General features: G+C 43.0%; 1 long non-coding RNA gene across 8 annotated transcripts in view; it reads left to right on the plus strand.

Annotated features, from left to right (window-relative positions):
* Positions 1-14,283, plus strand: part of LOC147339776 (uncharacterized) — a 118,302-nt gene that overhangs the window by 64,892 nt on the left and 39,127 nt on the right. The window contains exon 3 of one of the 8 annotated variants that reach the window (XR_015158477.1): positions 1,151-4,983. The exons of the other annotated variants lie outside the window; for them this stretch is intronic. This is a non-coding gene — a long non-coding RNA (uncharacterized LOC147339776). Of the gene's footprint in view, positions 1-1,150; positions 4,984-14,283 lie in introns of those variants that run through there. 8 annotated transcript variants of the gene reach the window in all.

The following is a 14,283-nucleotide window of genomic DNA, read 5'->3' on the forward strand; positions in this document are numbered from 1 at the left end:
TACATGTATACATACATGTATATGTGTGTATATACATACATATACATGTGTGTATATATACTATAGTATACATTACTATAAATATAGATTGATATTAACTATAAATATATTAAAACTGTGAATCACTATGTCGTCCATGTGACACATATTGATAATATTGTAAATCAATTTATAATTTTTTTTTTACAAAAAAGTAAAGGAAGAAAGTTAAAGGTCAGATTACAAAGCTGAGAATTCACAGTATGGATATTGTTCACAGATTTCAAGTTTGCATGGACTTACATCCAGATGAGTAGGAAAAGAAACAGATTAAATACAAACAAATATTTGAAAAAAATCTTAATGAGTACAGTGCAATAGATACATGAGAATCAATATTGGTAAATTTGTCTAGAGCAATATAGAATGCCAATAAAACTGAGCTGAATCAACATAGCTAAATCAAGACTATTTATGCTTATACCAGTTTGCTGCTGCTGCTGCTGCTGCTGCTAAGTCACTTCTGACTCTGTGCGACCCCATAGATGGCAGCCCACAAAACTAAAAGGAACAAAGTTGAAGGTTTTCAGTTAATTTTAAGACTTACTTTGGGGACTTCTCTGGTGGTGCAGTGGCTAAGAATCCACCTGCCAATGCAGGGGACACAGGTTTGATCCCCAGTCCAAAGATTCCACATGTCTTGGAACAAGGAAGGCCACGTCACACAGCTCCTGGTGCCCGCGCTTCGCAGCAAGAGAAGTCACCACGATGAGAAGGCCACAGGCCGCAATGACAGAGTTGTCTGTATGCTTGTAGTCTGTTCTCTACAACTCTGCACTGCCCGCCACTGGAGAAAGACCACATGCAGAAATAAAGACCCAGCCCCGCCAAAAACAAATTTGTACAGAGACTTAGAGTAATCAGGGTGTTTGCACAGAGAGCTCAGGGAGGGAGCCACGCCATTCATGGGCTCACTCCTCTTCCACAAAGGCACTGAACCAGGTTCATGGAGAAACATCCTTTATGAAAATACAAATAGATAAAACATTTTATACATATGTAAAGGCGCTTAATGTATATTTGTATCTTCACTAAGAAGTATCCACAAACATGAATGAATGAATGAGGTTTTCACCCATTCCATTTCATTGATGGAAATCTCCTGTTGCAGGACCAGGGATGGAAGAACATTGAAGGGTGCGTGCTGTCTCTGATCGAGACCTGTTGTTCCAGAAAGGGAGTCGAACACCCAACCCAGGAGTCTCTGCTGGGGACCCAGGGGCAAGACCAGGGCCCCTGGGCTGGGGGGAGAGCCACTTTGAGAAGACTGGTGGGGGAGGGTTAATGCAGAAGGCATGCTGAACTTGGTGTTGGTGCTGAACTTGGCATCCTGACATAGTGACCAGATTCAGTGTTCAATACACTTCCTGTGGGGACTTGCCTGGTGGCTCAGGGGTAGAGAGTCTGCCTGCAATGCAGGAGGCCCAGAGGTGGGAAGATCCCCTGGAAGAGGGCATGACAACCCACTCCAGTACTCTTGTCTGGAGAGTCCCATGGACAGAGGAACCTGGCAGGCAATAGTTTGTGGGGTTGCAAAGAGTCAGACACAACTTAGGGACCAAATAACAATACTTTTTGTAGCAAAGCAACAGTTGATCAAAGCTGAAATCAAAATCTGCTTTCTATTTGTCATGTAGAAGGAGAGGGAACCTCATTTTCCATTTCTATTTTTTGTGGAACAGTTTTAGGTTTATGGCAACACTGAGAGGAAAGTATAAAGAATCCCATATAATCCCATCTGCCCCCACACAAGCAGTCTCCCCCCATTATCAACACTCCCCCTTCAGATGAAACATTTATTACAATGGATGAGCCTACATTAACATGCTATCATAACCTAGAGTCCACAGTTTACATTAGGCTTTGGTCTTAATGTTGTCCATTCTATGGGTTTAGGCAAATTTATAACAGCATGTATTTGCACCTGTAGTATTGGGCAGACCTGTTCGTGAGAAGCCATGAAGAGCTGTTATAAAGGAGATCTAAGTGGAAAGGATAAAACATGCTGCTAGCAGGTCTAAGGGCTTCCCTGGTGGCTCAGCTGGTAAAGAATCCCCTGCAATGCAGGAGGCCTGGGTTTGATTCCCTGGGTTGGGAAGATCCCCTGGAGAAAGGATGGGGTACCCACTCCAGTATTCTGGCCTGGAGAATTCCATGGACTGTATAGTTCATGGGGTCGCAAAGAGTCGGACACGACTGAGTGACTGAAATGAACTGAATATTTATATATGGACTCTCAGTTCAGTTCAGTCATTCATCCGTGTCTGACTCTGCAACCCCATGAATCGCAGCATGCCAGCCTTCCCTGTCCATCACCAACTCCCAGAGTTTAATCAAACTCATGTCCATGGAGTTGATGATGCCATCCAGCCATCTCATCCTCTGTCGTCCCCTTCTCCTCTTGCCCCCAATCCCTCCCAGCATCAGAGTCTTTTCCAATGATTCAACTCTTCGCATGAGGTGGCCAAAGTACTGGAGTTTCAGCTTTAACATCATTCCTTCCAAAGAAATTCCAGGACTGACCTCCTTTAGAATGGACTGGTTGGATCTCCTTGCAGTCCAAGGGACTCTCAGGAGTCTTCTCCAACACCACAGTTCAAAAGCATCAATTCTTCGGCGCTCAGCCTTCTTCACAGTCCAACTCTTACATCCATACATGACCACTGGAAAAACCATAGCCTTGACTAAACGGACCTTTGTTGGCAAAGTAATGTCTCTGCTTTTCAATATGCTATCTAGGTTGGTCTTAACTTTCCTTCCAAGGAGTAAGCGTCTTTTAATTTCATGGCTGCAGTCACCATCTGCAGTGATTTTGGAGCCCCAAAAAATAGTCTGACACTGTTTCCACTGTTTCTCCATCTATTTCCCATGAAGTGATGGGACCAGATGCCATGATCTTAGAAAGATGTTATTGATGAATCTATTTTCAGGGCAGCAGCAGAGATGCAGACTTAGAGATCAGACTTGTAGACACAGCAGGAGGAGAAGAGGGTGTGACGTGGGGACAAAGTTGCATGTAAACATACAGACCAACATCTGTAAAATAGACAGCCAGGGGGGAATTTGCTGTGTGACAGAGGAAACTCAACCCTGGGCTCCATGACCACCTAGAGGGGTGGGCTAGGGTGGGAGGTGGGAGGGGGTTCAAGAAGAAGGGGAACATGTATATACCTATGGCTGATTCATGTGGATGGATGGCAGACACCAACACATTAATGTCAAGCCATTATCCTTCAATTACAACATAAGTGAATTAATTAAAAAGATGGTGAAACAAGCCAGGCATGTGAAAGCGGTCACTACAAAAAAAAAAAAAAAAAAACTTTTTTATATTTGCTCCAATATTTTGAAAATTTAAAATAATCTTCATTACATTTACCCAAACACACACCTCTCTAATTTCATAATTTCTGTTATAATGGGACCACCCCCATCTTCTAGAGAGGAAACAGCAATGCACTCCAGGATTCTTGCCTGGAAACTTCCACAGATAGAGGAGCCCGGTGGAGGCTACAGTCCACAGGGTTGCAGATAGTCAGCCACGACAGAGCACCCCATGTTGGTCAAAGCTTTGAAAATTATGTAATGCTCTTTTCTATTTCTGCATTTTTCTAACATCCATTTAATAAACATATATAGGCTCTCAAAGAAATTACTGAGAAGGAAAGAGTAATTAGTTCTCACCTAATTGCACTGAATCCACCACCCATCATGGTCTAGAAAGTGGCCACAGGGTGGGAGAAACCCTAACAAACAAAACCACAACCTAGAAATGGAGAACGATTTATATAACATTCCCAAACTGACTAGAGATATACACAGGACAAGTTTTGGTCAAAAATAGGCAGATGTAAAAGGCAATGGCACCGCACTCCAGTACTCTTGCCTGGAAAATCCCATGGACGGAGGAGCCTGGAAGGCTGAAGTCCATGGGTTGCTGAAGGTCGGACACGACTGAACAACTTCATTTTCACTTTTCACTTTCTTGCATTGGAGAAGGAAATGGCAACCCACTCCAGTGTTCTTCCCTGGAGAATCCCAGGGACGGGGAGCCTGGTGGGCTGCCATATATGGGGTTGCACAGAGTTGGACATGACTGAAGCGACTTAGCAACAGCAACCTTTCCATTCTAAACCCACTTCAGGGAGTCCTCCTCAGCTCCAGGAGGGGCTCTCACCGCCCCACAACTGCCTCTCAGATAAAAGTCGATTTGCAAACTGTTGTACAGAGTTTTTTCACATGTGTGCTAAGGATGGAATTTTTATGAAGCAGGCTAGCATATTTAAAGATATAAGAGTTCCCCAAAGGTCATAAATAACTACACCAATCTACAACTCTATTTTCCACAGGAAGGAAGAACCCCTATCTGTACACATTACAGAAATCCCAAATTGCTAACTGCTTTGCTGTTCCTTCATTCTGCCACACAGAATGAAGTTGCCTCCATGTAGCACGGGATAAGGCTTTGAGTGGAGACCAAACACAGCGATCTGCATTTGCAGTCACTGTTTCACTGACTTGAAGAAGAAAACGAAAAAGGTTGAAAATATCCCACTTACATGTGGATCTAAAAAGATGACACAAATGAACTTATTTACAAGACAGAAACAGACTCACAGACTTTGAAAACAAACTTATGGTTACCAAAGGGGAAAGGTGAGGGGGAGGGATAAATGAGGAGTTTGGGACTAACATATACACATTTCTATAATGTAGATAATCAACAAGGACCTACTGTATAGTGCTGGGAACTCTACTCAATATTCTGTAATCACCTATATGGGGAAAGAATCTGGAAAAGAATGGGTATATGTACATGTTTAACTAAACCACTGTGCTGTACATCTGAAATACAATATTGCAAATCAACTCTACCCCAATGTAAAATACAAATAAAATTACAAAAAATAAAAAAATTTGATAGTTCTCTCTCAGAACATAGAATGCTCTTACTTTATGTCTTTTTATTTTGCAAAAACTAATTCACCTTATTTCTTCCAGTCTGATTGGAAAAAGATTTAAACATTGGTCCTGGAAAATTAAGTTCCAGAAAGCAGTAGTATCAAAGGTGAGAATGTTAACTGCCAAGTTCTAAGCTTCTCAGGAGTCCACACTGCTACCCAGCTTTTCGCACTGCCATCCCCTCACCCAACTGACTCCTGAAAGGTGCTAAGAGGCTGCTGTCGGGAGGCCATTCTCCATGGGTCTCATGTGTTTCTGCCCGTTTTCCGTACAAAGGCGTTGGCAGCTTTTGTTCTGTGCTGTCTTATCAAGGAGGGTGATGGGGCACACAGCCTGGGAGAATAGAGACAGTATCTTATTTCTCGAGAGCAGATTTGTTTCCTGACAAAGCCAAAAAAAGCAGTCTCCTTCTAGGGCAAAGTTTGGGCAGGTGGGCTAGTGGTCCCCTTATAAGTGTGGGGCTTTCCTTAACTCAGGACTCCTCAACTGGGACACAAACTCACCCTGTACCTGGCATCCCTCTGGATGCGTCTCTTTGATGGTCCACCCCCTGGGTGACTCGGGGTGAGAGGTAAGGGGCCGTGGACTGACCGAGGCCCATGCTACCTGTTGTCCCATGAGAAATAAAGTCTGTCTCTGACCCAGGAGGCTTGTCTTTTCTACTGATACCTAACAAAACTGTGACAGGTCAACTTATTAGCTTTGCAAGTAGGGCTACGGTTCTTGACATCTGAAAACAACTTCAGGTAAAAGTATTCCAGAGTATACTGTATTGGTGTTTTTCTTTCTGGCTTACTTCACTCTGTATAATAGGCTCCAGTTTCATCCACCTCATTAGAATTGATTCAAATGTATTCTTTTTAATGGCTGAGTAATACTCCATTGTGTATATGTACCACAGCTTTATTATCCATTCATTTGCTGATGGACATCTAAGTTGCTTCCATGTCCTGGCTATTATAAACAGTGCTGCGATGAACATTGGGGTACACGTGTCTCTTTCAATTCTGGTTTCCTCAGTGTGTATGCCCAGCAGTGGAGAGGGAGAAGGTGGGATGATTTGGGAGAATGGCATTGAAATACATATAATATCATATATGAAACGAGTCGCCAGTCCAGGTTCAATGCATGATACTGGATGCTTGGGGCTGGTGCACTGGGACGACCCAGAGGGATGGTATGGGGAGGGAGGAGGGAGGAGGGAGGAGGGTACATCAGGGGTTAATATTGTTGCTAAATCCCCTCACTGGTTCTGCTTTTCTCCTAGCCTGGGTGAGGCCCCCCTGAGGGGGTTTTCTCTAAGGAGCATGCTCTGCATATTGTGCACACAGTCTGTTTTAAAAGCTCCACTGTTCAAAAAACTTTTTGTCTTCCTCAGGCTTAGGCAACGCTTTAGGAGGCTTTGGGGGCAAAGTGGGGAACTCCTGGGTCCTGGGAGGCACAAACGGAGGCGGTGGCGATCACCTTAAATCAGAAAGTGGTGGATAAGTTTTTTAAAAGTTTGTGCAGAGCGGGAGGAAGCTCTCCAGGGCGCTCGGCCACAGCGTCCTGTAAGTCCTCTCCTTCCTCAGGAGGTAGAGCACTTTCTCCCTCCTTTTTTTTTTTTTTTTCAATAGCAGAAATTATGATCTGTGCAGAAAGTGGAGACTCACCACCATCCACCACTATAGCCTCCCCCACAGGCTATCTAACAGCCTCATGACAGAGGTCCAGGACATGCCTAATCATATTCCACAGAGCCAATAAACATTTGTCTATTCTTAGATGCAGATAAACCCATTTTTTTTGAGAATATTTTTATTTATTTTGTACCCTCTTTACCCTGTCTAAACTGCAGAGGGGACTAGAAAACAAGCCTCAAGGTAAGGATCAAATTCATCCTCGGGACTAGAGAAAACCCTTCTCTGGGAAACTCCTAGCAGAGGCCCCTTACCCCCACATCGAGGAGGAGGCATGGGGGGATGGGAGCGTCCTGTATTTCTCCTCTCCTGTTGAGGAGATCCTTTGACTGTTTGGTGACTAAATCTTATGGAGTGTCTGATGGGGGATGTTTCCCTCAAGCTCCTAGGAGTGGATGGTCTGATTAGGGATGTTTTTCTTAAACTTTTAGGAGCATCTTTAGCTAAAAAAGACCAATCCTCATCAGAATGGTATCGAGCTGCTGTTTCCTCTAAATCTTCCTCATCCTGAGGGGAGAGCTGATCTTTCTTCTCATCCCTATCTTCTACATGCTCATTGGCAGTCATAGTGGCTAGCCATTTGTTTAGCTGCCGACAGCTAGGTATAGCCTCTTCATTTTCACTTTTCTTTATAACAGGTACGTTTTCAGATTCACTTTTCTGTTTAACAGGTACTTTTCCAACTTCACTTTCCTCTTCAACAGGTACCTTTTCAAATTTATGAGCTAGATCTAAAGCATCTCTAATCATATTCCACAGAGGAAAGGTGTAAGTAGGGATTTTTTCCAAGCTGTGATGAGCACAATAAGCTCTTAGCTGTTTCCCTAGTTTTCCCCAGATATCTAGGTTAACAGTGCCCTGTTGTAGAAACCAAGGGCAGTGTTCTTGTACAAATGTAAAAAATGATTGAATGGTAGATTTTTTAACTTTGATTCCTCTTTTATTTAATAACTGTAAAATTACTCCTATAAAGAGCTGTCTTTCATTTGATTCAGCGTTACCCATGTCAGAAAATTAAGTATAATAGAAAATAAAGCTTTTAGCTTTCAAAAGATCAGGCTTTTCTTTGGCCTTTTAACTTCAGAAACCGTTTTTTCTCTCTAAGTCTAACTCTTTAACACTTTCAACACTTCCCACTCCTCTCCCCCTGTCTATTCTACAGGGGGGTCCGCAGCACCCCGAGTGGGGTCCTAGCCATCCCGAACACTGGGGGAACAATAGGGCTGTTGACCCTAATTGTTCTGAGGGAGGAGCAGTAGGGCTGATGACCCAAACTGTTCCGAGGAGGGGGAACAATAGGGCTGATGACCCTAATCGTTCTGAGGGAGGAGCAGTAGGGCTGATGACCCAAACTGTTCTGAGGAGGGGGGCAATAGGGCTGATGACCCTAATTGCTTTGGGGAGCTTACCTTCGAATAGCCTGTCTCGGGCGCCACCTGCCGAGGTCCAGCCCCAGCTGATCCAGGGTATTCGAAGGAGAGACAGCATCGGCGATTTATCTAAATATTAATTAGAGATATAAAGAGTAATAGGATGAGGATAGCTCAGTAGGAAAATTCAGTGGAGAAAAGAGGCTGAGTAGCTTGGTTTATGCCTAAAATCAATATAATCCGTGACACCAGGTTAGCTTTGACCACGGAGGCCGCAGGCGCCCTCTCAAATAGCGGAAGGTGCCCCACCTTAGACACCTTCTCCAGTGGGACTTAGAAGCCCAGGCAAATAAATGGTCGCAGAGGACCTCCGCACTCCAGATGGAGACTCAGCTGAAAATTGAGAAGAAAGAATGACATGGGGAGACCAAGCTTTGGTGAGCAAGGCCCGTAGCTTTATTTTCAACAGGGGCTTTTATACCCTAAGTTACACATAGAGGATAATAGGGGATGTGAAATCATGCAAAGTCAGCAGTCTTTGATCCTTATCAAAAACTAGGGTTTCTTTCCTGCAAATTTATCGTATACAAATGGTTTAGGTGATTTACATCACCTTCTGGCCAGAAGGCCTATTAACATTTTATGACTCTTCACAAAGGTTTGTCAACTGTAAGACTTATTTTCTCTAAGAGTAATTATTTTTAGGTTTGGTGCCATCTTCTCAAGGTGTTAGATAAAATTGCATTCCTATAGGGCAGAGGTGTAATGGGTTTACAACAAAGGAAAGAATTTATTACCTTAAGGGTCTAAAGTTGCTAACACCAAGGCCACTACTTATTTTTTCTACATACCAACTATATTAATTAATACACATTCAAGGATACAATACAGGGGATGTGGAAACGTGGCAGCAAGCATTGGCTCATCAATGAAATCTTTTACTAGTTTTATTCTGACAGTTTCTAACTCTCTGAGAGGCTCTAAGCTATTTGAATATCCTAAGCTTCCCGTGCCTCTCGAGGCTGGGAGACTGTAAACAATTGTATACATAGCTGTAGGAGTCCGGGTAAACTTGTCAGGAGAGTTAGAGAGCTATTTGAGGGGTTTGGATTTAAACACTCCTAATTGCCCAGGAACTTTATTAATTGGAGCTGTAAGTTAACTCTTTGTCAGAGAGAGCGAGATGGTGGTGGGAGACAGCCCCCAGTAAAGTCAGAGGTGAGAGCACAAAGCAATAAAGTAGGCAGACTCTGGTTTTTAGGGGGTAGATGCTCCAGAATATCCAGGGGGACTCCTGAGGCTTGATCCCACCTTTGCGTATGCCGAGCCTCCTTCCTCATGAACTTTGTCAAGAGTGGAGTGCCTCTTGCTGGCCCCCAGCAGTACTCAACGAGTCAAAATAAATTCTGGGCTCCCATCCATTTTTGACATACAGAGTCCAAGTTCAGCAGGCCCAGGGATGCCCCCAAAACATCTCACTTTCCTGGACGTGTAGGCATCTGAGAACCCAATCCAAAATGCTCAAGCTATCAAGTGTATCCCAGTGTGTGTTGATGCATCTTCAAATTTCCCATGCCAGGAGTATACAAAATTTGGAACTCTTCACTGCTTCTTCTATTCCTCTCACTTATTCTTAATCCAATGGAGAGTTGCTGGGAGGTTTTAAGGAGAGGGCTGACCTGACCTAATTTATTCTCAAGGAGAAAACTCTAAGACATGGACTAGAGGGGACAAAAGAAGAAGCTAGGGGAAGCTCTTGCGGGGGGGGGGGGGTGGTTCTGGTGAGAGAGGATGGTTATAGGGTTGGATGGTGGCAGGCAGGAGGGAGAGAAGGAGACGGACTTGACACATGGTCTAGAGTAGGACTTAGCACCTGACTGCACATAAGTGTGGAGGAAGAGGGAGTGATCAGGAACAACACCCAGGTTTTCAACACTAATCAGTCTGGACACTCCTGGAACAGGGGGAATGGATGAGAAGCAGGGAATGAGTTTTGGAGAGCTGACCAAGAGTTCGGTTTTAGATATCCTAAGCTCAGTGAGACATCCCGATGGATAGGGCAAGAATTGACAAGGGATTAATCTCCAAAATATATAAATAGCTCATGCAGCTCAATATCAAGAATACAAACACCCCAATCAAAAAATGGGTGGAAGACCTAAGTAGACACTTCTTCAAAGAAGACACTCAGATGGCTAAAAAGCACGTGAAAAGATGGTCAGTATCACTAATTATGAGAGAAATGCAAATCAAAACTACAGTGAGGTATCACCTCACACCAGTCAGAATGGCCATCATTAAAAAAGTCTACAAACAATAAGAGAGGGTATGGAGAAGAGCGAACCCTACTACACTGTCAGTGGGAACATAAATTGGTACAGCCACTATGGAGAACAGTATGGAGGTTCCTTAAAAAAAATAAAAATAGAGCTACCATATGATCCAGCAATCCCACTCCTGGGCATATATCTGGAGAAAATTATAATTCAGAAAGATACATGCACCCCTGTGTTCATTGCAGCACTATTTACAATAGCCAAGACATGGAAACAACCTAAATGTCCATCAATAGAGGAATGGATAAAGCAGAAGTGGTACATATACACAATGGAATATTATTCAGCTATAAAAATGAATGAAATAATGCCATCTGCCACAACATGGAGAGATCTAGAGATTGTTGTACTGAGTGAAGTGTCAGAGAAAGACAAACACCATATGGCATCACTTATATGTGGAATCTAAAAAAAGGGGGGGTACAAATAAACTTACCTACAAAATAGCAATAGAGTCACAGATGTAGAAAATAAACTTGTGGCTACCAGGGGTTAAAGAGGGGGTAAGGGATAAGGTCTCTGCCCTTCCCCCGAGGCAGGTCATAAGACCCTCAGGCTAGAGGCGCCCCTCACCCCCATACCCGAGGAGAGGAGCATTCCTTTCTCTGCAGGTGGCGTGATGCTGGAGAGAATCTGAAGGAACTGTCCTTGCTGAGTTACCCCCAGTTGAAACTTCCCATGCCTTTCCACCCTTCATCAGACCTAGTATAGAAACACTCAGGGGTAACCGTTTCTTTGAGTCTTCATTTCCTTATGAAGCTTCCCAGATTGGATAAAATTTATATTACAGAAATGTGTGTACTTTCTTCCTTTTTTTTCCTTTAATTTATATTGGAGTATAGTCAATTTACAATGTTGTGTTAGTTTCAGGTGTACAGCAAAGTGGATTGATTATACATACACATATATCTACTCTTTTTTAAGATTCTTTTCCCATATAGGTCGTTACAGACAATTGAGTAGAGTTCCCTGTGGTACAGAGTAGGTCCTTGTTGGTTATCTATTTCATATACTGTGGTGTGTGTATGTCCATTCCAACGTCCCAATTTACCCTCCCCCACATCCCCTAACCACCTGGTAACCATAAGTTTGTTTTCTCCATCTGTAACTCAGTTTCTGTTTTGTAGATAAGTTAATTTGTATCTTTTTTTTAAAAAATCCACATAAAAGCAATATCATATATTTGTCTTTCCCTGTCTGACTAACTTCACTTAGTCTGACAATCTCCAGGTCCATCCATGATGCTGCAAATGGCATTATTGCATTCTTCTTATGACTAATACTCCTTAGTATATGTGTAGCACATCTTCTTTATTCTTTCCTCTGCTGATGGCTATTTAGATTGTTTCCATGTCTTGGCTATTGTAAATACTGCTATGAGTATAGTGGTTCATGTATCTTTTCAAATTACAGTTTTCTCTGGATATATGCCCAGGATTGCTGGATCATGTGCTAGCTCTGGTTTTTAGTTTTTTAAGGAACCTCCACACTGTTTTCCATAGTGGCTGTCTGTACCAGTTTATATTCCCAGTAACAGTGTAGGAGGGTTCCCTTTTCTCCACATTCTCTCCAGCATTTATTGTTTGTACATTTTTTTAATGATGACCATTGATACCTCCAGAGAAGGCAATGGCACCCCTCTCCAGTACTCTTGCCTGGAAAATCCTATGGATGGAGGAGCCTGGTAGGCTGCATTCCATGGGGTGGCTACGAGTCGGACACGACTGAGTGACTTCACTATCACTTTTCACTTTCACTCATTGGAGAAGGAAATGGCAACCCACTCCAGTGTTCTTACCTGGAGAATCCCAGAGATGGCGGAGCCTGGTGGGGTGCCATCTATGGGGTCGCACAGAGTTGGACATGACTGAAGTGACTTAGCAGCAACAGCATTGGTACCTCATTGTAGCTCTGATTTGCATTTTTGTAATAATTAGTGATATTGAGCATATTTTCATGTGCCTCTTGGCCACCTTATGTCTTCTTTGGAGAAATGTCTATGTAGATCTTCCGCCCATCTTTTGATTGAGTTGTTTTCCTTATTTTTGATATTGAGCTGCATGAACTGTTTGTATATTTTGGAGATTAAGCCCTTGTTGGTTGCTTCATTTGCAAGTATTTTCTCCCATTCTGAGAGTTCTCTTTTCATTTTATTCATGGTTTCCTTTACTGTGCAAAAGCTTTTAAGTTTAATTACATCCCATGTGTTTATTTTTTGTTTTTATTTTCGTTACTCTAGAAGATGGAACAAAAACAATCTTCCTGCTATTTATGGCAAAATGTGTTCTGCTGATGTTTTCCTCTAATAGAGTTTTATAGTAACCAGCCTTACATTTAAGTCTTTAATCCATTTTCAGTTTATTTTTGTGTATGGTGTTAGGGGGTGTTCTAATTTCATTCATTTACATGTATCTGTCCAGTTTCCCCAACTGTGTGTACTTTCTTTTTATTAATCTGTCTTTTGTTTCTTAAGTTATTTTTATTAGAAAAATGAACGTTTTCTGTTTTCAGGTGCAAAATACTGATCTAGTACATCCCCAGGCCCCCGAGGAAGCCAGCTGTGCTTAACAACTCCCCCAGAGGAAACCCAGAAGACATGGCTGAGGAAGGCTTCTTATAGCACAAATTGTTTCCATGTCTTGGCTATTATAAGTAGTGTTGCTATGAACTAGCATGTATCTTTTAGAATTATATTTTTTCCAGATACATGCCCAGGAGTGGGATTCCTGGATCATATGGCAACTCTATTTTTAGTTTTTTTGAGGAATCATTTGAAATTTCATGTGTGCGTTCCCAAGGCCTTTTGTGCCCCACCTCAGAGGTCTGATGGCTTAGGAGCACTTGCGCACATGCTTTTTGGGGCCTGGAGCTTTCTCTGAAGATAAGCCCTAGACTCTGTTCATTTCCCTTCTGTATCCTTGCCACCAACAGGATGCAATGGGATTTCTGCTTTAAACCATGACCTTGGATCCCAATCTTGGCAGGACCTTTAAGAATATAAGGTGACTGAGGAATCTGAGCACATTGGGGGCTCCCCATTATTAATCAGAATGTGTGAGGTAATTCTTTGGAGAAGAGTTAATAAGTACATACATTGGCTTCTCCAGTGGCTTAGTGGTAAAGAATTTGCTTGTAACACAGGAGAGGCAGGAGACCCAGATTAGATCCCTGGGTTGGGAAGATCCCCTGGAGGAGGGCATGGAAACCCACTCCAGGATTCTTGCCTGGAGAATCCCATGGGCAGAGGAGCCTGGTGGGCTATAGTCCATGGGGTCGCAGAGTCAGACACAACTGAGGGAGCATATAGGAGTTGATGGCACTACACAAATGCACTGATGTGCTCAGGGCAACAGAACTTTCTGGTGCTTTTTACTCTTCCTGTAGCATCCTCAGCTGACACTGACTTTCTAGTTGAAAGCACCTCCAGTTGTCACCCATTGCCCACTCCCCTTTCCACAGGCCCAAATTAAGAGGATCCAAGTTCCCAGGGGGACAATGAATAATCCTGCTGAATCAGATATTTCTCATAGCACATTTCAGAGTGTGCGCTCTACCAAGCACAGAGGCAAGGCTTTCTGAGAACCATGTTACATGTTCACGAGCTTTCTCTGAGGTTCTTGCACGGCATCTAAGGGCTTATGGGCCCACCGTGAAGGTTGTGAAGGCTGGATGGATGATGATGTGTTTATGCGCATAAACCTAAATAACAAAAATCATTTAAAAGGTAAGTAGAGCACCGAACCATACTAAGTCTTTAAAGCTTATTTTAGGTGCATGGAGTCAATATCACACAAGAATGAACAATATCCATCTATTTTGTGATTACAGCAGTTGATGGCAAGTAAGTCAAATCCTTAGCTGACCTTGCCAATCTCAGGAGGTTGTGTGCTGCTACCA

The sequence above is a fragment of the Bos grunniens genome, chromosome X (assembly GCF_055505025.1).
Source record: "Bos grunniens cultivar Pamir isolate PY7600 chromosome X, Bosgru_T2T1.0, whole genome shotgun sequence".
NCBI lineage: Eukaryota > Metazoa > Chordata > Mammalia > Artiodactyla > Bovidae > Bos > Bos grunniens.